General features: G+C 50.3%; 1 long non-coding RNA gene across 1 annotated transcript; it reads left to right on the top strand.

The window, feature by feature from the left end:
* Nucleotides 1-2728: 2728 nt before the first annotated feature.
* LOC137848311 (uncharacterized) lies at nt 2729-4681 on the top strand. Its single transcript, XR_011091272.1, has 3 exons — nt 2729-2802; nt 3375-3473; nt 4367-4681. It is a non-coding gene; the product is annotated as an uncharacterized lncRNA (long non-coding RNA).
* The last annotated feature ends 22821 nt before the right edge of the window (nt 4682-27502 follow it).

Genomic DNA, 27502 nt, shown 5'->3' with positions numbered 1-27502 from the left:
ATTGGACACGGTGTCCACAGTTGGCCCCATCCCCTCCTCCCAACCCACTACTGCCAGTGTGCTGGCATGTGTTAGGGGTGCCGCCCGTACAAACTTCCGCCACATGGATGTTGTGCATTGAACTTCATGGGGGTCTTTAGGTACCTGGGCGTTGTTTAAATCACCATAAAGCATCTCCAGCACAGCTAATTCCCGCAGCTGCGGGAGGCCCTGATCCATAGTGGTCCATTTGTTTACTTGGTAGACAATAGCCTCTTGATGGGGATACCTTTCTTTCACAGCTGTTAGGATTCGCCTCCAGAGGCTGATAACTTGTGCCTCTCTTCCAATTACTCTATCAATGAGCCGTTCTCTGGAAAGGGATCCCAGCTGCTTGGCTTCATTGCCTTCTAGCTGTTGTGTATTGGCCCCACTATCCCAGTATCGAAGCAGCCAGGTGAGGATGTGCTCACCTGGATGGCGACTGAAGTCTTTTCGTAGTTCTCGCAGCTCACTCAAGGACAGAGACCGAGTAGTTTCTGATTCATCTGTGATTTCAGTCTCTTCTTTGTGATGTTGCCGTGATAACGCTGCTTTAGAGCTGCTTGCCTTTTCTTCTTCTCCCTCATCTGTAGGAGGAGCTTCTTCCCGTACTAAACGACCTGATCTCCGTTTCCACTCTTTCGTCTTTACTACAGGGGCGACTGATCCCATAGATGGTCGGTCCTCTGGGGTGGTCACAGTGTGTGCTGTCTCATCATCAAATTCAAGAACCTCCCTATCCCCTTGAGGGTGCTGGGCAATGTTAATTGACATCTGATAGGCGTAAGCCAGACCCCAGCAGAGTGCAGCAAGCTGGTGGAGTTCTCTAGTATTGCCAGGGTCAGGGCATACGTCTTTCAAACCTTGTAGCAGTTTTCTTGGATTTTGTACTTGTTCAGGGGTGAAATTTAGAACCATTGGAGGAGAAAACCGTGATAGGTACCTGCCCAAATCCCCCCACACACCTTGCCACCCACAACTTTGTCTGGGGACAGGTCCTTGGATAATATTCTTAATAAATTGCTTTACCTTGGGGAAGAAGACAAACACAAGACCTAGTAATAGGAGGATAATATCTGACCAAGGGTATCCAAGATACTGAAAGGCTGCTGGAATTAGCCCACAGGGAGAAAAGTAGAAGGCACCACACCCGATATTATTCCCTGATTGACTGCTAGGGGCAAAAAAGAAGGCGCTGGAATTCTTAATATTTTCAATAAGATAATCTCCAGGAGATTATCTTATTGAAAATATTATATCTCACCCCCGTTTATTGCTGAGTGTGACATCAGGTGTTATGGAATATCCCTTTGGTTGGTTTAGGTCAACTGCCCCGGCAATGTCCCCTCCCCATCACTTGCCCACCCCCAGCCTGCTGGCTCTTGGGGGCTTGGAAGGAGTCCTGATGCTGTGCCAGCACTACGCAGCAATAGACACAACACTGGAGTGCTATCAGTGCTGTTCCAGCTACGAGTGCAGAGCACAGCACTGTGCGGGCTGCTGCAGGGAAAAGGTGACTCCAGCTCAGACAGACCCAACACAGAAGACATAATTGAAATTCTTCCTCCGTGGAAAGGAACCCGTGATGGAGCAAAACACAAGTTTTCCTACAAGCATATTGGACGTGCTTATGGTTTTTCTCATTTCTACGTCTCAGAGAATTGCTTGTTCGGCTAAAGATTTGGCCTCTTTGAAAGCGTTTGTCCTGACCGTCTCTCAATTGTTTGCCAATGCCTCCTGCTGGCCACTGGGTGCTGCTGTTTGTCTAGGTAAAGAACAGCTTGTTCAACCCACATGGTCCTGTGGTTGGAAGTAGGATCACAGTGCTTGCACACATTGTTTCTTTCCCTGGAATGTTCCACATCTCTTCATTTGGGAATACTTAAGTCAACCAAGTATCTGCTATAGCTCCTGCAAGAAGAAAATACTTCTGGAGTGATCTTATGCTTCTGGTAGCTCTTGCGAGGTATTTGCCTTCCAGCACTGTCCTCAGTCAAGGAGATGCTACTTGTTTTACCTTGTCTCCTGATCTGTAGTGATGTTTTAAAAGCAAAATGGGTAATGGGGCTCCTTGGACCCACATGCAGATCATGTGGATTTGATGCCTTACTTTCCCAGTAAAGCTGCACTGTGAAATCTGAAATCTGCCCCCCATCTGTTTCTAATGATATCACTAACCATGTTTGTGAGGATGGAACAGGAGGTCTGGTGAGAGCATCTGCAGGAGTAGCGTGCTCCCGATGGATGGACCGCATGGTGCAGACCCATATTGGAGCAGTTCCTGAAGAGCTGCTGCCTGTGGGCAGCCCCCGCAGGCTCCGTTTGGGAAGTACGGCATCCCCTGCAAGGGACCCCATGGGGAGCAGGGACAGAGAGGGAGGTGTAGGGAGCAGCAGGGACAAAGCATTATGGACTGCCCTGTTCCCTTGCATTGCTCAGAGGGAGGAGGTTTTTAGTTCTCACTGCTCTAGTTTATTACCATTTGTCAATACATTACATTGATCTTCATTACGCCGAGTCTGTTTTCCTTATAACGGTATGTGGTGAGTGATCTCCCTGTCCTTATCTCAACTCTCAAACATTTTTTGCATGTGGCTGTTCTTCCTTTTTGGCTGAAGAGAGATGTCACTATCACCTAAGTAATTTAATAATCCTGTTTGACCTAACTATTCAAGGTTCATTCTACACCCTCTTTTTTTTTTTTTTCCACAGAGAGGAAAATATACTATTCCAAAGTGGCTCTCTCCTAGCAGTACGCTGCTGCTTAGCCAAATGCTACAGGTAAAGGTGCTGCTTCTACTCAGATAGGTCTACAAAATGCTATTTCATTAGGTCGGAATACTACATCTATGAAGTACTTAGAAAATATTTGGTGTTTGAAGATTAACTCTTATACGTCTGAATCCTTGAAGGAAAGGTTAGCCTTGTCTTCTGCAGAAAATTCTCATGCAAGAATGTAATAATAGTTCATGAATATAGAAATTAAAATGTAAATAATTAAATGAAGTCTTGAAGCACCTTGCATTTGGGTGTTCTATTGATACAGCACAATTAAGAAGTGTTTATAAATGAGATGTTTTATTAATGAAGCTGAGCATATGAAATATGCCTTCGGGCTACATCTAGGCAGTCTAGTCACTGCAGAATGTTACTGGAACATGTACTGTAACCATAGGTGCTGTAACTGTTATTCACAGCTCAGACATTTAACCTTCCTTTTGGTGGGGTTCTGAAACATTGTTGTTGGTTTCTATTTTATCCCTTCTAAGCACCCAGAAGGTCTGAATAAAAGATAAGTTTTTTCTTCTATTCTCACAGATTTGTGTAACAACTTGATTCTTCCTGCCCACTAGGTGGACCCAAAGAAGCGGATTACAGTTAAGCATCTGTTAAGTCACCCGTGGCTCATGGAAGGTTATTCAGATGCTGTCCACTGGCAAAGTAAATATCCAGTAAGTACACTTGCCAAGAAGGTTCCTTGGCATTTCGTGTAATCTTATTTGCTGTCACAACGGTACCGGTTCTTTGCCATTTCTTTTGAGGAGGCATTTCAAGGTACAGTGTCATTGTATTCTGTCGTTGATGCTTAATTAGCAAAACAGCTAGCTTCTCATCAAAAGGTGCAGAACTTCTGTATGTGAGCAACCAGTTGATTCTCCAGGCTCCTTGGTCAATACTTTTGTTTAGGGGGTAAAAAACAAGGATTATTATTTTTCTTGGACATGCTTATGGTTTATCTTAATTCTAGTTCTCACTGAGAATTGCTCGTTTGGCCAACAAGCTGACCTCTTTGAAAGCATGTTTGTCCTCTCTGTACTTCAACTCTTTTGATGTGTGTGAGTTGAGGATAGTGTGGGGGCTTGGGGGAAATTCCAGCTGTCACCAAGTGCTGATGAGCAGCTGATGCTCATTTGCAGCCAATGCCTCCTGCTGGCCACTGGGTGCTGCTGTTTGTCTAGGTAAAGAACAGCTTGTTGCACGTGCGCTGTCAGTTTTAAGCAGCTCTGGCAAAGACGTGCATGCCTCATACAGCTTTGCATATTTAAGAAGAGATAAAAGTGTAGCTTCCACTCAAGTGAAAAATCTTATCTGCAGACAGCCTTTCCTACGGGAGTTCAGAACCTCTCACCAGGGAGGGCCGAGACGCTCAAGTTGCTGAAGTTGTGTGACTTTCTCCGTTTACTCATGGCAACATCTAGCCATGATGCTAACTAAACTACAAAATCTGAAATGTTGGATAATGAGGGACTCCGCCTGCTGCATATCACAGCAGTGTCATGGTCAGATGTGTCTCGATGAGACAACCTGAAAGCTTCATGCTTGAATGTAGTCCATGTTCTTGCAGCAGGGACACCTTGACGAGGACTGCGTGACAGAGCGTTCCGTGTTTCACAACCAGAGCAGGGAGAGTATATAGGAATTAATGTCAGAGGTAAGAACTACATGTTGTTAATTTGTTGTAATTAAGCATGCTAATACAGTAAGTAACCTGAGCGTATTGGCAGCCTCATGGTGCCTTATTCTCAGGCGTGAGTTTTGCTGTGCTTTTCCAACCTAGGGAATCCCCACAGAATTTCAGATCTGTCAGTACAGCTCTGAAGCTCAATTTTGCCTTTTCTTTTTCCTCCTTTCATTGTGTTTCCCAAACTTTATTGATATTTTCTACCAAGGCCAAATAGACTCAACCTAAAGATGTCTGGATGAACAACCGATTTCTTGCACTGGCTGAACTCCGTGCTTTGAAATGTTCTGATACCGGAGAGAAAACTTGCAGTGCATCGCTCAGCCAGGCTATAAAATAAGCGTGGGGGAATTGCTTTTCACAAACTTTGGAAGAAGTGAATCAGTTCCTGTCCCATTGGAATATAAATGACAAAAGCTGAGCTGACTACCTGTAGAGGAATTGTACCAAGGTGTTAGTGGTGATATTCTAACCTGGTAGAAGAGGCTTACAACATGAGGTGGACTCCGGCCTAAAGGTGAATCTGAAAATTGTGCTTTGAAATTTATTTTTTTATTCTACTGTATAGAATGAAGACTTGGGATAAAATCTTTCACATAACTGCAGCAGAAACAGGCTTTTAAAATATGTGTTCTATTTAAAATGGATAAATTTTGGAGTAAATATTGTTGGTTGTTTTTTTGTTTGTTTGTTTTGTGTTTGTTTGTTTGTTTGTTTGTTTTTTCAGTTACAGGAAATACAGGAAATAATCTGAATAATCTACTTACAGGAGGAAACAGCTTGTCCAATTAAGTTTTGGCATTTACACCGTCCTTTACTAGGGGACTTCTATTGCCTTATAACTTATTCAGGCTAATGGTATTATGCTGCAAACCTGGCAAGCATTTTTCTTGCAGTCCTCATAGCAGTTGTGTTGCTGAAAATCACACCAAATGTTGATTAAAAAAATTTTTCTTGTTGTACTCCCAATCAACTTGCTAGCAGGCAGCCTAGGAAGAGGAAAGAACTTCTCCAGTATGGCCACTTACAAATATTAAGGACATGGTGGCTTACAGTAGACTACAGAAAGTTGAATGCAGCTACTAAACCATTGACTGCCACAGCACCCAGTCTGTCTGACATACCTAATCTGCTTAATACAGCAGGATTTAAATGATGGCTGTCGTTGGTGTTAGAGATATCTTTTGGTCACATTACCACGGCAGGAACAAGACAAATTTGCTTTTACTTTGGAAATAATACAGCCTTTTTTGCTCATTTACCCCAGAGGGTTAAGCACAGACTTGCACCAACACATGCTGAATTGGCTAAGACATTAGAAGAAGTAAGGTTACCTGCTGGAATCACATTAATTCAGTATGTAGATATTGAGTGGGGACAGTGATGAGCAGCAAGTACAAGAAGGAATGGGCTTCCTCATAGACAGACATATGCCAGCAGTGCTCATATCTGTTAGCCACTCTGACAACTGTTTGCAATTGCTGGCAGTTGTACTGATTATTGTGCTAAGAAGCTACCCAGGAATGGCCAGGGGTATATTCTGAACATAGAGTCCCTACTAGTATCAAGAAAATTCTCAATTTCACCTTTCCAACCAAATGGCACAAGCATAACACTAGTACTACAGAAAGTACAAATGAGAATTTTGAGTACACTGAGACCTGGACAGGCTGGAGAGCTGGGCAGGAAGAAACCAAATGAGGTTGTTAGAAATGGCTCAGTCTTCAAAATAGGATTAAATAAAAAAATAGGATTTATTAAAAGAATAGAGGTAAGCAAACAGCGCTGGGTGCACCGGGAGTCTCCGCTCCACCAGGACGCACACCAGTTACATCAAGTAGCTGATTTTTATGCTCCAAGACTAATACATATTCATTATTACTTCTAAAAAATAGATTATTATAATTAGTATTAATTAATTAATTAATTAATTACCTTATTAATTATAATAACCTATTAAAATAGGTTATTAATAATTATAATTGGGTCCTCTGGGTCCTGAGCGAGTGGGCAGACATTGCCCATCACCAGGTTGGGTGAGGCCAGTGAGTTGCATCCCTGGCCATGGCAGGGGGAGTGGAACTAGGTGGTCTTTAAGGCCCCTTCCAACCTGAGCCACTCGACATTTCTATGACTGTAGGATTCTGGGATTCGACGAAGAAGCCCAAGACACTGTCTGTGGCAGGGTCACAACTCTTTATTTTGATGACAACCAGATGTGCCCTGCTAAAGGCGCCGGGGCCTCTTGCAGGGCTGGGGAGAGTCCGGGTTGCTGTCGGCCCTCCTCTTCGGGGGGCGCCGGGGCCCCCCCGGTGAGCTGTCCCTGCCCTGGCCAGGAGGAGAGGCCCCGTGGCTGCAGCCCGGCACTGCAGCGTGTTCTGCTTCCTCCTCTTCAGGCTCTGAGAAGAGCTCCTCCTGCTCCTCAGGGATGGGTGCTGGACCCGCAGGCAGGGTGGCACTGGAGGCGCTGGGCAGCTCCTCGATGTCAGACCCATCCGCGCTGCTGGAGGAGAGCAGGCTGGTGACAGGAGTGTCCTGGGGGGAGGCAGCAGGGCTGGGGGTGGCCTCCAGGCTGTCTTCTGGCTCCCAGGTGTCTTGGGAGCCCTCGAGCTCTGGCTCCCAGGTGTCTTGGGAGTCTTCGAGCTCTGGCTCCCAGGTGTCTTGGGAGCCCTCGAGCTCTGGCTCCCAGGTGTCTTGGGAGCCCTCGAGGTCCACCTCAGGGCCGTTGTCCATGGAGAGCTGGCTGGCAGGACGCGGTTCCAGGAAGCCCAGCTCCTCGAGGTACTCCTCGCTGCAGATCTCCCCCATGATGGAGATGAGCCGCTGCACAATGCTCACCGTGTGGCCCTGCAGCAAGGGCCGCAGCTCCCGCACCAAGGCGTGCTCATCCAGCCCACAGCGGCACAGCCAAGCGACGACGGTGGCCTCCAGCATGTCCTGGTCCCACCAGGCAGCATCGAAGAGCTCCCTGGCTTGCTGGCGCACCCAGGAGCGCAGCGGACCCAGGACTTCGAGGTGTTCCCTGAAGAGGGCTGCCCATTCCTCGGGCGGGAGGCCTCTCACGGCAGGCTGGGGCATGGGCTCTGCAGCCCCCTGCTCGTCCTGGGGGCTGTCGTCTTGCGCCTCTGCATCGGGGGCCACCTGCACCTCCAGGAAGTCGTCTTCCGCCCAGATGGAGTAGCGGATGGAGGTGATGCGCTGCCTGCAGAGGGGGCAGGTGCTGCTTCTCTGGACCCAGCGCATGACGCACCCGAAGCAGAACTGGTGCAGGCAGGGGAGGATGTAGCTGGGCTCCTTGCACACCCCCTGGCACACAGGGCAGGTGATGTCCTGGGCCTCACCGCCCATGGTGTCGGCTCGCTGCAGCGGGCTGGGGAGAGCTGCAGATGGGGAGCTGCTTCCCCTGGCTGGCACCGCTGCCACAGCTGCTGTGCGCTGCAAGAAGGAGAGAGGCCAGGGTCAGTGGCTGAGCCAGGGCAGGCAGCGGCAGTGCCCCGGCCCCTCAGCAGGACAAAACCCCAAGCCCAGCCCCGGGGCACGTGTCGCCTCACAGCTCACCTGCACTGCTGCGAGCACTCTTTCCACAGCCCCGGCTGCCTGAGCCAGGCAGGGCCGGGGAAACGCAGGCACTGGCTGCGGGGACGGGCACCGAGAGCAGCTGCCAACGGCCCCACAGCACAGCTCCAACAAATCTCCCAAGAGATCCTTGCTCGGCACTCCAAGCCTCGCACAAACGCTCAGCGGGAGTCCAGGCACGAGCCAGGCTGGGCCAGGCTCTGACGGCGCCCCAAGATAAGCAGCGAGGGCCGTGAGGTCACAGCCCATTGCTGGGTGACCTCACAGCCCACCGCTGGGTGACCTCAGAGCCCAGCGCTCTGGGTGACCCCCAAAAACCAAAGCATGTGTCTGAAAGCACTTGCCAGACATTTGGTGAACCCCAGCAGCTTGGCTGCCATGACCACTTCCCTGGGAGGCCTGTTTCAGTGGCCAAGCCCCGTGGTGGTGTACAATCTTTTCCTCAGCTGCAGCCAGAGCCTCCAGTGGCCCATCTCCTTGCCATTCCCTCGAGTTTTGGCAGTGGCCCCAGAGAGCAGAGCTCAGCGCCGGCCCCTCTGCTGCCCTCGGGAGGAAGCTGCCGGCCGCCATGAGGCCTCCCCTCAGTCTCATGCAGGCTGAACAAACACGCACACCTCATGTGCTCCTCATCCGTCTTACTCTCCACATCCTCCACCACTTCCAAGCCCTCCTTTGGACACTCTCCCATAACCTGCTGTCCTTCTGTTAGTGTGCTGCCCAAAAGTGCACCCAGGACTTGAGGTGATGCTGCAAGAGCGCAGAGCAGAGCACAGCAATCCCTGCCCCTGAGCGGCTGGCGATGCCGTGCTGGAGGCACCCCAGGATGCTGTTGCCCCTCCTGGCTGCCAGGGCCCGTGCTTGAATCACATTCAACTTGCCATCGACCAAAACCCCCAGATCCCTCTCTGCAGGGCTGTGCTGTCCATACAGCCAGGGTTGCCCCTTGCCAGGCGGGGAATCCCTCACTCGCTCTTGCTAAACCTCATATTGCTGGGGATTGCCCAGCTCTCTGCTTTGTCCAGATCTCTCTGCAAAGCCTTCCTCCCCTCGATGGAGTCAGCCACTCCTTCCTGTTTAGCATCATGCATAAATGGACTCCATATGCCCTCAAGTCCTACATGCGAGTCAGTCGGGACAACACTGAAGAGAACAGGCCCTAAAATGGAGGCCTGCGGAAGCCCCTATGACTGGCCGCCACCCTGATGCGACCCCATTTACAATAACCCTTGGAGCGCGACCCGTCAGCCCCTTGTTCACCCATCGCATTATGCATTGCTCTAGCTGTGTGCTGCCCAATTTGTCCAGAAGGAGACAGTGAGAAGCTGTCTTGAAGCTGTGCTGAAATCCAAACAGGTGCCATCAGCTGGCTTCCCCTGGGCAACCAGATGGTTGGCCACTTCATCAAAGGAAATCAATGGGGGTGGGCGGTGATGGGGAGGGGACATCGATAGGGCAGCTGACCTAAACCAACCAAAGGGACATTCCATAGCACCTGATGCCACACTCAGCAATAAACAGGGGGTTGCCGTGGGGAAGGGGGCTGTTCCTCCTGAACAACCACTGCATGTTTTGATGCCCTGCTTCCCAGGACATGGCTGAACATTGCTCGTTGATGGGAAGTAGAGAATATTTCTTTTTCCTTCTCTCTGTGCTTCCCCGCGGCCTTATTGTTTCTTTTGCTTCTTTTTCTCCCCATTCCCCTGCCCTTTCATTAAACCATTCTCATCTCCAGCCTCTTTGTGCTGTATTTTCTCCCCTAATTTAATAGCCACTCTTCTGTGTTCGCAATAAGTGAAATAATTTTAATTCCTACCTGGCTTTTTTAATTATTTTAAAACAGCATCAGCAAGGTCTGTGGGACACCAGCACACCCTTATAGAACACCCAAATAATTGCCATCTCCCTTTGGTGATTTGTACCCCCATGCCTGCTGTTTGTCGTCATCGCACCATGCCCTGCTGAGATAGCTTGGCTTTGTCTTGCTGCCCTCCTTGTAGTTATGAGAAGGCTGCCCTGAGGTTCCTCTGCAGTCTGACCAAACATCTTTGCCTCAGCCCCTCCTCACTGAGCAAGGGCCCCAACCCCTGAGCATTGTGAAATTGCCTACAATCCATTTCTAAAGATCTCACTAATGGGTTTTTGAAGACATGATTGAAATTCTTCCTCCGTGGAAAGGAACCCGTGATGGAGCAAAACTCAAATTTTCATACAAGCATATTGGACGTGCTTATGGTTTTTCTCATTTCTACGTCTCAGAGAATTGCTTGTTCGGCTAACGATTTGGCCTCTTTGAAAGCCTTTGTCCTGACCGTCTCTCCATTGTTTGCCAATGCCTCCTGCTGGCCACTGGGTGCTGCTGTTTGTCTAGGTAAAGAACAGCTTGTTGCACGTGCGCTGTCAGTTTTAAGCAGCTCTGGCAAAGACGTGCATGCCTGATGGAGCTTTGCATATTTAAGAAGAGATAAAAGTGTAGCTTCCACTCAAGTGAAAAATCTTATCTGCAGACAGCCTTTCCTATGTGAGTTCAGAACCTCTCACCAGGGAGGGCCGAGACGCTGAAGTTGCTGAAGTTGTGTGACTTTCTCCCTTTACTCACGGCAACATCTAGCCATGATGCTAACTAAAATACAAAATTTGAAATGTTGGATAATGAGGGACTCCGCCTGCTGCATAGCACAGCAGTGTCATGGTCAGATGTGTCTCGAGGAGACAACCTGAAAGCTTCATGCTTGAATGTAGTCCGTGTTCTTGCAGCAGGGACACCTTGATGAGGACTGCGTGACAGAGCTTTCCGTGTTTCACAACCAGAGCAGGGAGAGTATATTGGAATTAATATCAGAGGTAAGAACTACATGTTGTTAATTTGTTGTAATTAAGCATGCTAATACAGTAAGTAACCTGAGCGTATTGGCAGCCTCATGGTGCCTTATTCTCAGGCGTGAGTTTTGCTGTGCTTTTCCAACCTAGGGAATCCCCACAGAATTTCAGATCTGTCAGTACAGCTCTGAAGCTCAATTTTGCCTTTTCTTTTTCCTCTTGTCATTGTGTTTCCCAAACTTTATTGATATTTTCTACCATGCTCATATCCTTATGAATTTCTGAAAGGCAAAATAGACTCAACCTAAAGATGTCTGGATGAACAACCGATTTCTTGCACTCCGTGCTTTGAAATGTTCTGATACCGGAGAGAAAACTTGCAGTGCATCGCTCAGCCAGGCTATAAAATAAGCGTGGGGGAATTGCTTTTCACAAACTTTGGAAGAAGTGAATCAGTTCCTGTCCCATTGGAATATAAATGACAAAAGCTGAGCTGACTACCTGTAGAGGAATTGTACCAAGGTGTTAGTGGTGATATTCTAACCTGGTAGAAGAGACTTACAACATGAGGTGGACTCTGGCTTTAACCTGATTCTAAAAATTGTCCTTTGAAATTTATTTTTTTTTATTCTACTGTATAGAATGAAGACTTGGGATAAAATCTTTCACATAACTGCAGCAGAAACAGGCTTTTAAAATATGTGTTCTATTTAAAGTGGATAAATTTTGGAGTAAATATTGTTGGTTGTTTTTTTGTTTGTTTGTTTTGTGTTTGTTTGTTTGTTTGCTTGTTTTTTCAGTTACAAGAAATACAGGAAATAACCTGAATAATCTACTCACAGGAGGAAACAGCTTGTCCAATTAAGTTTTGGCATTTACACCGTCCTTTACTAGGGGACTTCTATTGCCTTATAACTTATTCAGGCTAATGGTATTATGCTGCAAACCTGGCAAGCATTTTTCTTGCAGTCCTCATAGCGGTTGTGTTGCTGAGAATCACACCAAATGTTGATTAAAAAAAATTTTCTTGTTGTACTCCCAATCAACTTGCTAGCAGGCAGCCTAGGAAGAGGAAAGAACTTCTCCAGTATGGCCAGTTACAAATATTAAGGACATGGTGGCTTACAGTAGACTACAGAAAGTTGAATGCAGCTACTAAACCATTGACTGCCACAGCACCCAGTCTGTCTGACATACCTAATCTGCTTAATACAGCAGGATTTAAATGATGGCTGTCGTTGGTGTTAGAGACATCTTTTGGTCACATTACCACGGCAGGAACAAGACAAATTTGCTTTTACTTTGGAAGGAATACAGCATTTTTTGCTCATTTACCCCAGAGGTTTAACACAGACTTGCACCAACACATGCTGAACTGGCTAAGACATTAGAAGAAGTAAGGTTACCTGCTGGAATCACATTAATTCAGTATGTAGATATTGAGTGGGGACAGTGATGAGCAGCAAGTACAAGAAGGAATGGGCTTCCTCATAGACAGACATATGCCAGCAGTGCTCATATCTGTTAGCCACTCTGACAACTGTTTGCAATTGCTGGCAGTTGTACTGATTATTGTGCTAAGAAGCTACCCAGGAAAGGCCAGGGGTATATTCTGAACATAGAGTCCCTACTAATATCAAGAAAATTCTCAATTTCACCTTTCCAACCAAATGGCACAAGCATAACACTAGTACTACAGAAAGTACAAATGAGAATTTTGAGTACAATGAGACCTGGACAGGCTGGAGAGCTGGGCAGGAAGAAACCAAATGAGGTTGTTAGAAATGGCTCAGTCTTCAAAATAGGATTAAAATAAAAAAATAGGATTTATTAAAAGAATAGAGGTAAGCAAACAGCGCTGGGTGCACCGGGAGTCTCCGCTCCACCAGGACGCACACCAGTTACATCAAGTAGCAGATTTTTATGCTCCTAGACTAATACATATTCATTACTACTTCTAAAAAATAGATTATTATAATTAGTATTAATTAATTAATTAATTACCTTATTAATTATAATAACCTATTAAAAATAGGTTATTAATAATTATAATTGGGTCCTGTGGGTCGTGAGCGAGTGGGCAGACATTGCCCATCACCAGGCTGGGCAACCAGATCCAGTGGGTGGCATCCCTGGCCATGGCAGGGGGAGTGGAACTAGGTGGTCTTTAAGGTCCCTTCCAACCTGAGCCACTCGACATTTCTATGACTGTAGGATTCTGGGATTCGACGAAGAAGCCCAAGACACTGTCTGTGGCAGGGTCACAACTCTTTATTTTGATGACAACCAGATGTGCCCTGCTAAAGGCGCCGGGGCCTCTTGCAGGGCTGGGGAGAGTCCGGGTTGCTGTCGGCCCTCCTCTTCGGGGGGCGCCGGGGCCCCCCCGGTGAGCTGTCCCTGCCCTGGCCAGGAGGAGAGGGCCCGTGGCTGCAGCCCGGCACTGCAGCGTGTTCTGCTTCCTCCTCTTCAGGCTCTGAGAAGAGCTCCTCCTGCTCCTCAGGGATGGGTGCTGGACCCGCAGGCAGGGTGGCACTGGAGGCGCTGGGCAGCTCCTCGATGTCAGAATCCTCCGCGCTGCTGGAGGAGAGCAGGCTGGTGACAGGAGTGTCCCGGGGGGAGGCAGCAGGGCTGGGGGTGGCCTCCAGGCTGTCTTCTGGCTCCCAGGTGTCTTGGGAGCCCTCGAGCTCTGGCTCCCAGGTGTCTTGGGAGTCTTCGAGCTCTGGCTCCCAGGTGTCTTGGGAGTCTTCGAGCTCTGGCTCCCCGGTGTCTTGGGAGCCCTCGAGGTCCACCTCACGGCCGTTGTCCATGTAGAGCTGGCTGGCAGGACGCGGTTCCAGGAAGCCCAGCTCCTCGAGGTACTCCTCGCTGCAGATCTCCCCCATGATGGAGATGAGCCGCTGCACAATGCTCACCGTGTGGCCCTGCAGCAAGGGCCGCAGCTCCCGCACCAAGGCGTGCTCATCCAGCCCACAGCGGCACAGCCAAGGGACGACGGTGGCCTCCAGCATGTCCTGGTCCCACCAGGCAGCATCGAAGAGCTCCCTGGCTTGCTGGCGCACCCAGGAGCGCAGCGGACCCAGGACTTCGAGGTGTTCCCTGAAGAGGGCTGCCCATTCCTCGGGCGGGAGGCCTCTCACGGCAGGCTGGGGCATGGGCTCTGCAGCCCCCTGCTCGTCCTGGGGGCTGTCGTCTTGCGCCTCTGCATCGGGGGCCACCTGCACCTCCAGGAAGTCGTCTTCCGCCCAGATGGAGTAGCGGATGGAGGTGATGCGCTGCCTGCAGAGGGGGCAGGTGCTGCTTCTCTGGACCCAGCGCATGACGCACCCGAAGCAGAACTGGTGCAGGCAGGGGAGGATGTAGCTGGGCTCCTTGCACACCCCCTGGCACACAGGGCAGGTGATGTCCTGGGCCTCACCGCCCATGGTGTCGGCTCGCTGCAGCGGGCTGGGGAGAGCTGCAGATGGGGAGCTGCTTCCCCTGGCTGGCACCGCTGCCACAGCTGCTGTGCGCTGCAAGAAGGAGAGAGGCCAGGGTCAGTGGCTGAGCCAGGGCAGGCAGCGGCAGTGCCCCGGCCCCTCAGCAGGACAAAACCCCAAGCCCAGCCCCGGGGCACGTGTCGCCTCACAGCTCACCTGCACTGCTGCGAGCACTCCTTCCACAGCCCCGGCTGCCTGAGCCAGGCAGGGCCGGGGAAACGCAGGCACTGGCTGCGGGGACGGGCACCGAGAGCAGCTGCCAACGGCCCCACAGCACAGCTCCAACAAATCTCCCAAGAGATCCTTGCTCGGCACTCCAAGCCTCGCACAAACGCTCAGCGGGAGTCCAGGCACGAGCCAGGCTGGGCCAGGCTCTGACGGCGCCCCAATATAAGCAGCGAGGGCCGTGAGGTCACAGCCCATTGCTGGGCGACCTCACAGCCCACCGCTGGCTGACCTCAGAGCCCAGCGCTCTGGGTGACCCCCAAAAACCAAAGCATGTGTCTGAAAGCACTTGCCAGACATTTGGTGAACCCCAGCAGCTTGGCTGCCATGACCACTTCCCTGGGAGGCCTGTTTCAGTGGCCAAGCCCCGTGGTGGTGTACAATCTTTTCCTCACCTGCAGCCAGAGCCTCCAGTGGCCCATCTCCTTGCCATTCCCTCGAGTTTTGGCAGTGGCCCCAGAGAGCAGAGCTCAGCGCCGGCCCCTCTGCTGCCCTCGGGAGGAAGCTGCCGGCCGCCATGAGGCCTCCCCTCAGTCTCATGCAGGCTGAACAAACACGCACACCTCATGTGCTCCTCATCCGTCTTACTCTCCACATCCTCCACCACTTCCAAGCCCTCCTTTGGACACTCTCCCATAACCTGCTGTCCTTCTGTTAGTGTGCTGCCCAAAAGTGCACCCAGGACTTGAGGTGATGCTGCAAGAGCGCAGAGCAGAGCACAGCAATCCCTGCCCCTGAGCGGCTGGCGATGCCGTGCTGGAGGCACCCCAGGATGCTGTTGCCCCTCCTGGCTGCCAGGGCCCGTGCTTGAATCACATTCAACTTGCCATCGACCAAAACCCCCAGATCCCTCTCTGCAGGGCTGTGCTGTCCATACAGCCAGGGTTGCCCCTTGCCAGGCGGGGAATCCCTCACTCGCTCTTGCTAAACCTCATATTGCTGGGGATTGCCCAGCTCTCTGCTTTGTCAAGATCTCTCTGCAAAGCCTTCCTCCCCTCGATGGAGTCAGCCACTCCTTCCTGTTTAGCATCATGCATAAATGGACTCCATATGCCCTCAAGTCCTACATGCGAGTCAGTCGGGACAACACTGAAGAGAACAGGCCCTAAAATGGAGGCCTGCGGAAGCCCCTATGACTGGCCGCCACCCTGATGCGACCCCATTTACAATAACCCTTGGAGCCCGACCCGTCAGCCCCTTGTTCACCCATCGCATTATGCATTGCTCTAGCTGTGTGCTGCCCAATTTGTCCAGAAGGAGACAGTGAGAAGCTGTCTTGAAGCTGTGCTGAAATCCAAACAGGTGCCATCAGCTGGCTTCCCCTGGGCAACCAGATGGTTGGCCACTTCATCAAAGGAAATCAATGGGGGTGGGCGGTGATGGGGAGGGGACATGGATAGGGCAGCTGACCTAAACCAACCAAAGGGACATTCCATAGCACCTGATGCCACACTCAGCAATAAACAGGGGGTTGCCGTGGGGAAGGGGGCTGTTCCTCCTGAACAACCACTGCATGTTTTGATGCCCTGCTTCCCAGGACATGGCTGAACATTGCTCGTTGATGGGAAGTAGAGAATATTTCTTTTTCCTTCTCTCTGCGCTTCCCCGCGGCCTTATTGTTTCTTTTGTTTCTTTTTCTCCCCATTCCCCTGCCCTTTAAGTAAACCATTCTCATCTCCAGCCTCTTTGTGCTGTATTTTCTCCCCCAATTTAATAGCCACTCTTCTGTGTTCGCAATAAGTGAAATAATTTTAATTCCTACCTCGCTTTTTTAATTCTTTTAAAACAGCATCATCAAGGTCTGTGGGACACCAGAACACCCTTATAGAACACCCAAATAATTGCCATCTCCCTTTGGTGATTTGTACCCCCATGCCTGCTGTTTGTCGTCATCGCACCATGCCCTGCTTAGATAGCTTGGCTTTGTCTTGCTGCCCTCCTTGTAGTTATGAGAAGGCTGCCCTGAGGTTCCTCTGCAGTCTGACCAAACATCTTTGCCTCAGCCCCTCCTCACTGAGCAAGGGCCCCAACCCCTGAGCATTGTGAAATTGCCTACAATCCATTTCTAAAGATCTCACTAATGGGTTTTTGAAGACGTGGTGGTTTTACTCAGGTGGGCAGCCAAGCTCCACCACAACCGCTCTCTCCCTCCCCCTGTCCTCAGAAGGAAGGGGGAGAAAATACAACACAGAGAACTCGAGGTTTGAGATGAGAAAGGTTTAATTAAAGGGAAAGGGAATGGGAAGGAAAAACAGATACAAAAGAAACAATCAGTCCGCGCGGAAGCACAGAGAGAGAGAAAAATTATTCTCTACTTCCCATCAGCGAGCGGTGTTCGGCCACGTCCTGGGAAGCAGGGCCTCAAACGCGTAGTGGTTGTTCAGGAGGAACAGCCCCCTCCCCCACGAGAGCCCCCCCTTTGATTGCTGAGTGTGACATCAGGTGTTATGGAATATCCCTTTGGTTGGTTTAGGTCAACTGCCCCGGCAATGTCCCCTCCCCATCACTTGCCCACCCCCAGCCTGCTGGCTCTTGGGGGCTTAGGAGTCCTGATGCTGTGCCAGCACTGCGCAGCAATAGACACAACACTGGAGTGCTATCAGTGCTGTTCCAGCTACGAGTGCAGAGCACAGCACTGTGCGGGCTGCTGCAGGGAAAAGGTGACTCCAGCTCAGACAGACCCAAGACAACTTCCACCCCTTATTCCATAACATTTGTGTCACAATCAGGTCCAGTTTAGTATATAGATGTTCTCATCACCATTGTTTTCTGTCCATTGAAGCATTTTTATGTCTGTACTTCTCTTTATTCTATAGGTCTTTTCCCAAAATGCTCATAAAAACTGTTGATGGTTTCAGCTTCATCTGTCAAAGTGGTCACTCAGGGCAGGCGAAGTTGGTTTTCTTGACACCAGCACCAGCTTAGCTCACATCACTGTTGCACTTGCCCGGTTCCTTGCCAAGTTGACCTGTCGTTGGTTCTGCAGTGTCCTCCTACAACACATAACTTGGATAACAGATTAATTTTCTCCCAGTGTTAAATCTCCTTGTGGCACACACTTGATATCCCCATCTTTCTGCATTACCCACCAGGTATACCCTGGTCCTTGGGCAAAGACAATCCCACGAGTGGGTTTGCCTTTTCCCATGGCAGGGGCAACCCACACTGCCTTCCCCATCCACTTCCCCACATGCACTCCAGGGACTTTAGCTTCTCCCACAGTGTGTAGGGGTTTTGTTTTAGCAGGACCAGGACGGCTTTCAGACCCCCTGTTGTTAACTAGCCAAGTGGCCTCTGGTAGATTTATAGCCCAATGTTTCCATGTCCCAGCACCCAATGCTCGCAGCATAGTTTTTAACAGTCCATTGTACCTCTCAACCTTCCCAGAGGCTTGTGGGTGATAAGGGATGTGGTACACCCATTCAGTGCCGTGTCTCTTGGCCCAGGAAGTGAGCAAATTATTTCGGAAGTGACTCCCATTGTCGGACTCAATTCTTTCTGGTGTACCATGTCGCCTCAGCACTTGTCTTTCCAGGCCCAAGATAGTGTTTCGGGCCGTGGCATGCTTTACTGGATATGTTTCCAGCCACCCAGTAGTTGCTTCTACCATGGTGAGTATGGACCGTTTACCTTGGCGGGTTTGTGGAAGTGGTGCGATGTAGTCAATCTGCCAGGCCTCACCATACCGAAATCCAAGCCATCTCCCCCTATTCCAGGGAGACTTTACCCTCATGGCTCGTTTGATTGCAGCACAGGTCTCACACTCATGGGTAACCTGTGTGATGGCCTCAATGGTCAGGTCCACCCCTCGATCACGAGCCCATCTGTAAGTGGCATCCCTCCCCAGATGTCCTGATGTTTCACGGGCCCATCGAGCTACAAACAGCTCACCCTTACGTCCCCAGTCCAGGTCCACCTGAGCTATTTTAATTTTTGAAGCTCTGTCTACTTCTTCATTGTTCTGATGTTCTTCGGTAGCACGATTCTTAGGCATGTGGGCATCTACATGACGTACCTTTACAGCCAGGTTTTCTACCCGGGCAGCAATATCTTGCCACAGGGTAGCAGCCCAGATAGCTTTACCTCTGCGCTGCCAGTTGTTCTGTTTCCATTGTTGCAGCCACCCCCACAGCGCATTTGCCACCATCCATGAGTCAGTGTAGAGATACAGTACCGGCCACTTTTCTCTTTCAGCAATTTCTAGGGCCAGTTGTATAGCTTTCACTTCTGCATACTGACTCGACCCACCTTCCCCTTCCATGGCCTCCACAACTCGTCGTGTGGGACTCCACACAGCAGCTTTCCACTTCCGATGGCTCCCTACCACACGGCAGGATCCGTCAGTAAACAACACACACTGCTTTCTGTCTTCTGGCAACTCATTGTATGGTGGTGCCTCTTCAGCACGAGTTACTTCTTCTGTTGGTGCTCCGAAATCCCTGCCCTCTGGCCAGTCCATGATCTCTTCCAGGATTCCCGGGCGGTTGGGTTTTCCCATTCGAGCCCGCTGTGTAATTAACGCTACCCATTTACTCCACGCAGCATCAGTTGCATGATGTGTAGTGGGAATTTTCTCTTTGAACATCCAATGTAACACAGGTAGCCGTGGGGCCAAGAGGAGTCGTGCTTCTGTACCAACAACTTCTGAAGCGGCTCGAATCCCCTCATATGCTGTTAATATTTCCTTTTCAGTTGGGGTGTAATTGGCTTCTGATCCTCGATAGCCCCGGCTCCAGAACCCCCAAGGTCGGCCTCGAGTTTCTCCTGGGGTCTTCTGCCAGAGGCTCCAGGTGAGCCCATGCTCCCCAGCTGCAGTGTACAGTATGTTTTGCACAGCTGGTCCAGTACGGACAGGCCCAAGGGCTACTGCACGAGCTATTTCTTGTTTGAGTTGTTCAAAGGCCTCTTGTTGCTCAGGGCCCCACTCGAACGAGTTCCTCTTCCGAGTCACTCGATATAGAGGACTCACAAGCTGACTATAGCCGGGCGCATGCATTCTCCAAAATCCCACAAGACCTAGGAAAGCTTGTGTTTCTTTTTTGCTACTTGGCGGAGACATAACTGTTATTTTGTTGATCACATCCGTCGGAATGTGGCGACGTCCATCCTGCCATTTTACCCCCAAGAACTGGATTTCCTGTGCAGGTCCTTTGACCTTATTCTGTTTAATGGCAAAGCCAGCTTTCAAGAGAATTGGAATTATTTTCTTCCCTTTCTCAAAAACTTCTTCTGCTGTATTACCCCACCCAATGATATCATGGATGTACTGCAGGTGTTCAGGAGCGTTCCCCTGTTCCAGTGTCGTCTGGATCAGCCCATGGCAAATGGTAGGGCTGTGTTTCCACCCCTGGGGCAGTCGATTCCAAGTATACTGAATGCCCCTCCAAGTGAAAGCAAATTGTGGCCTGCATGCTGCTGCTAGAGGGACAGAGAAAAATGCATTAGCAATATCGATTGTAGCATACCACTTGGCTGCCTTTGACTCTAGTTCGTACTGGAGTTCCAGCATGTCTGGCACTGCTGCACTTAGTGGTGGTGTGACTTCATTCAGGCCTCGATAGTACACTGTTAGCCTCCAGTCGCCATTGGACTTTCGCACTGGCCATATGGGACTGTTAAAAGGTGAATGAGTCTTGCTGATGACTCCTTGGCTCTCCAGATGGTGAACTAACTCATGGATAGGAATCAGGGAGTCTCGGTTGGTGCGATATTGCCGCCGGTGCACAGTTGTAGTCGCAATTGGCACTTGCTGTTCTTCAATCCTCAGCAGTCCTACAGCAGAAGGGTCTTGTGAGAGACCAGGCAGGGTAGACAGCTGCTTAATCTTCTCTGTGCTCAAGGCAGCTATGCCAAAAGCCCACCGGTACCCTTTTGGATCCTTGAAGGACCCTTTCCTGAGGTAGTCTATGCCGAGGATGCACGGAGCCTCTGGGCCAGTCACGATGGGGTGCTTTTGCCACTCCTTCCCAGTTAGACTCACTTCAGCTTCCAATATGGTTAGCTCTTGGGATCCCCCCGTCACTCCAGAGATAGAGATGGCTTCTGCCCCTTGGTGGCCTGACGGCATTAGGGTACACTGTGCGCCTGTGTCCACTAAAGCTTTCTATTTTTGCGGTTCCGGTGTGCCAGGCCATCGAATCCACACAGTCCAGGAAATCCGGTTGTCCCTCTCCTCTACCTGGCCAGAGGCAGGAACCCACTAGTCTTGGTCGAAGTATCTATCAATTAATTCTTCCAAATGTGAAGCAGAAGTCTCTTCGTCAGGGTCAGGAGTAATACTATTCCTTCTACTGCCTCTGGGGGACTGCCCAACAGAAACTGGAGCAGCAATCCTCTTAGGGGCCCTCTTTGTTGCTGCTGTATCTTTCCGTAGCTCACGTACCCGAGCAGCTAGGGCCGAGGTCGCTTCACCATCCCACTTCCTCATATCTTCCCCATGGTCACGTAAATAAAACCACAAGGTGCCTCGCGGTGTGCGTCCCGGATTCTCCCTTGTTTGAGCCGGGGACTGCTGGCGCTTGATGGCCGAAAGATTTTTTCGTTTAGGTGAGGACGAAGCTATGTGTTCATCTAGCCGTTGGGACAGTCTCTCCACAGCTGAAATGCAGCCCCGTACTGGGGCACAGAGATTTTCTTCCTATTTATGAAGTTGATTGGACACGGTGTCCACAGTTGGCCCCATCCCCTCCTCCCAACCCATTACTGCCAGTGTGCTGGCATGTGTTAGGGGTGCCGCCCGTACAAACTTCCGCCACATGGATGTTGTGCATTGAACTTCATCGGGGTCTTTAGGTACCTGGGCGTTGTTTAAATCACCATAAAGCATCTCCAGCACAGCTAATTCCCGCAGCTGCGGGAGGCCCTGATCCATAGTGGTCCATTTGTTTACTTGGTAGACAATAGCCTCTTGATGGGGATACCTTTCTTTCACAGCTGTTAGGATTCGCCTCCAGAGGCTGATAACTTGTGCCTCTCTTCCAATTACTCTATCAATGAGCCGTTCTCTGGAAAGGGATCCCAGCTGCTTGGCTTCATTGCCTTCTAGCTGTTGGGTATTGGCCCCACTATCCCAGTATCGAAGCAGCCAGGTGAGGATGTGCTCACCTGGATGGCGACTGAAGTCTTTTCGTAGTTCTCGCAGCTCACTCAAGGACAGAGACCGAGTAGTTTCTGATTCATCTGTGATTGCAGTCTCTTTGTGATGTTGCCGTGATAACGCTGCTTTAGAGCTGCTTGCCTTTTCTTCTTCTCCCTCATCTGTAGGAGGAGCTTCTTCCCATACTAAACGACCTGATCTCCGTTGCCATTCTTTCGTCTTTACTACAGGGGCGACTGATCCCATAGATGGTCGGTCCTCTGGGGTGGTCACAGTGTGTGCTGTCTCATCATCAAATTCAAGAACCTCCCTATCCCCTTGAGGGTGCTGGGCAATGTTAATTGACATCTGATAGGCGTAAGCCAGACCCCAGCAGAGTGCAGCAAGCTGGTGGAGTTCTCTAGTATTGCCAGGGTCAGGGCATACGTCTTTCAAACATTGTAGCAGCTTTCTTGGATTTTGTACTTGTTCAGGGGTGAAATTTAGAACCATTGGAGGAGAAAACCGTGATAGGTACCTGCCCAAATCCCCCCACACACCTTGCCACCCACAACTTTGTCTGGAGACAGGTCCTTGGATAATATTATATAATATAATAATATTATATAATAATATTATAACATATAATATATTAGTTATATTGTAATATAATATAATATAATATTACCACTATTATTAGTAGTAATAATAGTAATATAAATAATAAAAATATTATATAGTATATAATTATATTTGTATAATATATAGTATATTAGTATATATATATATAAACTATATATATATATAGTATATATAGTATTATACTTATATATGTATATATATGTATTAGTATAATATACTAATAATTATATTATTATAGGTATAATAGTAATATATATAATATTGCTAATAATTATTATAATATAATATAATAATATTATAATATATAATATTATTACATATTAATATAATAATAAATTGCTTTACCTTGGGGAAGAAGACAAACACAAGACCTAGTAATAGGAGGATAATATCTGACCAAGGGTATCCAAGATACTGAAAGGCTGCTGGAATTAGCCCACAGGGAGAAAAGTAGAAGGCACCACACCCGATATTATTCCCTGATTGACTGCTAGGGGCAAAAACGAAGGCGCTGTAATTCTTAATAATTTCAATAAGATAATCTCCAGGAGACCAGGAGGATAACCATGCCGGGCCTGAATACCAAACAAAACTGAAGGCCAGTATGTTACAGCACGACACGATAAAAAAAAAAACAAGCACAGACTTCAACACTTTCTCCGATCGGATGTAAAGGAAAAAAGAAAACAGAGAGTAGGCTACATACAACATATCCACACAGAAAAGTATTGCCAGAAAACCGAGCATTATGACTATCAAGATGTTAGTTGTAAATACTTCAATCAATGCTATTGTTATCTCAACCCTCGAGCCCCACGTTGGGCGCCAAAAAGGACTGTGGCCAGTTACAAATATTAAGGACATGGTGGCTTACAGTAGACTACAGAAAGTTGAATGCAGCTACTAAACCATTGACTGCCACAGCACCCAGTCTGTCTGACATACCTAATCTGCTTAATACAGCAGGATTTAAATGATGGCTGTCGGTGGTGTTAGAGACATCTTTTGGTCACATTACCACGGCAGGAACAAGACAAATTTGCTTTTACTTTGGAAGTAATACAGCCTTTTTTGCTCATTTACCCCAGAGGGTTAAGCACAGACTTGCACCAACACATGCTGAATTGGCTAAGACATTAGAAGAAGTAAGGCTACCTGCTGGAATCACATTAATTCAGTATGTAGATATTGAGTGGGGACAGTGATGAGCAGCAAGTACAAGAAGGAATGGGCTTCCTCATAGACAGACATATGCCAGCAGTGCTCATATCTGTTAGCCACTCTCACAACTGTTTGCAATTGCTGGCAGTTGTACTGATTATTGTGCTAAGAAGCTACCCATGAATGGCCAGGGGTATATTCTGAACATAGAGTCCCTACTAGTATCAAGAAAATTCTCAATTTCACCTTTCCAACCAAATGGCACAAGCATAACACTAGTACTACAGAAAGTACAAATGAGAATTTTGAGTACAATGAGACCTGGACAGGCTGGAGAGCTGGGCAGGAAGAAACCAAATGAGGTTGTTAGAAATGGCTCAGTCTTCAAAATAGGATTAAATAAAAAAATAGGATTTATTAAAAGAATAGAGGTAAGCAAACAGCGCTGGGTGCACCGGGAGTCTCCGCTCCACCAGGACGCACACCAGTTACATCAAGTAGCTGATTTTTATGCTCCAAGACTAATACATATTCATTACTACTTCTAAAAAATAGATTATTATAATTAGTATTAATTAATTAATTAATTAATTACCTTATTAATTATAATAACCTATTAAAATAGGTTATTAATAATTATAATTGGGTCCTGTGGGTCCTGAGCGAGTGGGCAGACATTGCCCATCACCAGGCTGGGTGAGGCCAGTGAGTTGCATCCCTGGCCATGGCAGGGGGAGTGGAACTAGGTGGTCTTTAAGGCCCCTTCCAACCTGAGCCACTCGACATTTCTATGACTGTAGGATTCTGGGATTCGACGAAGAAGACCAAGACACTGTCTGTGGCAGGGTCACAACTCTTTATTTTGATGACAACCAGATGTGCCCTGCTAAAGGCGCCGGGGCCTCTTGCAGGGCTGGGGAGAGTCCGGGTTGCTGTCGGCCCTCCTCTTCGGGGGGCGCCGGGGCCCCCCCGGTGAGCTGTCCCTGCCCTGGCCAGGAGAAGAGGCCCCGTGGCTGCAGCCCGGCACTGCAGCGTGTTCTGCTTCCTCCTCTTCAGGCTCTGAGAAGAGCTCCTCCTGCTCCTCAGGGATGGGTGCTGGACCCGCAGGCAGGGTGGCACTGGAGGTGCTGGGAAGCTCCTCAATGTCTGAACCCTCCGCGCTGCTGTAGGAGAGCAGGCTGGTGACAGGAGTGTCCCGGGGGGAGGCAGCAGGGCTGGGGGTGGCCTCCAGGCTGTCTTCTGGCTCCCAGGTGTCTTGGGAGCCCTCGAGCTCTGGCTCCCAGGTGTCTTGGGAGTCTTCGAGCTCTGGCTCCCAGGTGTCTTCGGAGCCCTCGAGCTCTGGCTCCCCGGTGTCTTCGGAGCCCTCGAGGTCCACCTCAGGGCCGTTGTCCATGGAGAGCTGGCTGGCAGGACGCGGTTCCAGGAAGCCCAGCTCCTCGAGGTACTCCTCGCTGCAGATCTCCCCCATGATGGAGATGAGCCGCTGCACAATGCTCACCGTGTGGCCCTGCAGCAAGGGCCGCAGCTCCCGCACCAAGGCGTGCTCATCCAGCCCACAGCGGCACAGCCAAGCGACGACGGTGGCCTCCAGCATGTCCTGGTCCCACCAGGCAGCATCGAAGAGCTCCCTGGCTTGCTGGCGCACCCAGGAGCGCAGCGGACCCAGGACTTCGAGGTGTTCCCTGAAGAGGGCTGCCCATTCCTCGGGCGGGAGGCCTCTCACGGCAGGCTGGGGCATGGGCTCTGCAGCCCCCTGCTCGTCCTGGGGGCTGTCGTCTTGCGCCTCTGCATCGGGGGCCACCTGCACCTCCAGGAAGTCGTCTTCCGCCCAGATGGAGTAGCGGATGGAGGTGATGCGCTGCCTGCAGAGGGGGCAGGTGCTGCTTCTCTGGACCCAGCGCATGACGCACCCGAAGCAGAACTGGTGCAGGCAGGGGAGGATGTAGCTGGGCTCCTTGCACACCCCCTGGCACACAGGGCAGGTGATGTCCTGGGCCTCACCGCCCATGGTGTCGGCTCGCTGCAGCGGGCTGGGGAGAGCTGCAGATGGGGAGCTGCTTCCCCTGGCTGGCACCGCTGCCACAGCTGCTGTGCGCTGCAAGAAGGAGAGAGGCCAGGGTCAGTGGCTGAGCCAGGGCAGGCAGCGGCAGTGCCCCGGCCCCTCAGCAGGACAAAACCCCAAGCCCAGCCCCGGGGCACGTGTCGCCTCACAGCTCACCTGCACTGCTGCGAGCACTCCTTCCACAGCCCCGGCTGCCTGAGCCAGGCAGGGCCGGGGAAACGCAGGCACTGGCTGCGGGGACGGGCACCGAGAGCAGCTGCCAACGGCCCCACAGCACAGCTCCAACAAATCTCCCAAGAGATCCTTGCTCGGCACTCCAAGCCTCGCACAAACGCTCAGCCAGAGTCCAGGCACGAGCCAGGCTGGGCCAGGCTCTGACGGCGCCCCAAGATAAGCAGCGAGGGCCGTGAGGTCACAGCCCATTGCTGGGTGACCTCACAGCCCAGCGCTGGGTGACCTCAGAGCCCAGCGCTCTGGGTGACCCCCAAAAACCAAAGCATGTGTCTGAAAGCACTTGCCAGACATTTGGTGAAGCCCAGCAGCTTGGCTGCCATGACCACTTCCCTGGGAGGCCTGTTTCAGTGGCCAAGCCCCGTGGTGGTGTACAATCTTTTCCTCACCTGCAGCCAGAGCCTCCAGTGGCCCATCTCCTTGCCATTCCCTCGAGTTTTGGCAGTGGCCCCAGAGAGCAGAGCTCAGCGCCGGCCCCTCTGCTGCCCTCGTGAGGAAGCTGCCGGCCGCCATGAGGCCTCCCCTCAGTCTCATGCAGGCTGAACAAACACGCGCACCTCATGTGCTCCTCATCCGTCTTACTCTCCACATCCTCCACCACTTCCAAGCCCTCCTTTGGACACTCTCCCATAACCTGATGTCCTTCTGTTAGTGTGCTGCCCAAAAGTGCACCCAGGACTTGAGGTGATGCTGCAAGAGCGCAGAGCAGAGCACAGCAATCCCTGCCCCTGAGCGGCTGGCGATGCCGTGCTGGAGGCACCCCAGGATGCTGTTGCCCCTCCTGGCTGCCAGGGCCCGTGCTTGAATCACATTCAACTTGCCATCGACCAAAACCCCCAGATCCCTCTCTGCAGGGCTGTGCTGTCCATACAGCCAGGGTTGCCCCTTGCCAGGCGTGGAATCCCTCACTGGCTCTTGCTAAACCTCATATTGCTGGGGATTGCCCAGCTCTCTGCTTTGTCAAGATCTCTCTGCAAAGCCTTCCTCCCCTCGATGGAGTCAGCCACTCCTTCCTGTTTAGCATCATGCATAAATGGACTCCATATGCCCTCAAGTCCTACATGCGAGTCAGTCGGGACAACACTGAAGAGAACAGGCCCTAAAATGGAGGCCTGCGGAAGCCCCTATGACTGGCCGCCACCCTGATGCGACCCCATTTACAATAACCCTTGGAGCGCGACCCGTCAGCCCCTTGTTCACCCATCGCATTATGCATTGCTCTAGCTGTGTGCTGCCCAATTTGTCCAGAAGGAGACAGTGAGAAGCTGTCTTGAAGCTGTGCTGAAATCCAAACAGGTGCCATCAGCTGGCTTCCCCTGGGCAACCAGATGGTTGGCCACTTCATCAAAGGAAATCAATGGGGGTGGGCGGTGATGGGGAGGGGACATCGATAGGGCAGCTGACCTAAACCAACCAAAGGGACATTCCATAGCACCTGATGCCACACTCAGCAATAAACAGGGGGTTGCCGTGGGGAAGGGGGCTGTTCCTCGTGAACAACCACTGCATGTTCTGATGCCCTGCTTCCCAGGACATGGCTGAACATTGCTCGTTGATGGGAAGTAGAGAATATTTCTTTTTCCTTCTCTCTGCGCTTCCCCGCGGCTTTATTGTTTCTTTTGTTTCTTTTTCTCCCCATTCCCCTGCCCTTTCATTAAACCATTCTTATCTCCAGCCTCTTTGTGCTGTATTTTCTCCCCCAATTTAATAGCCACTCTTCTGTGTTCGCAATAAGTGAAATAATTTTAATTCCT

The sequence above is a fragment of the Anas acuta genome, chromosome Z (assembly GCF_963932015.1).
Source record: "Anas acuta chromosome Z, bAnaAcu1.1, whole genome shotgun sequence".
NCBI lineage: Eukaryota > Metazoa > Chordata > Aves > Anseriformes > Anatidae > Anas > Anas acuta.
The sequence above is the reverse complement of the archived record's forward strand: the minus strand, read 5'-3'. Positions and strand labels throughout refer to the sequence as shown.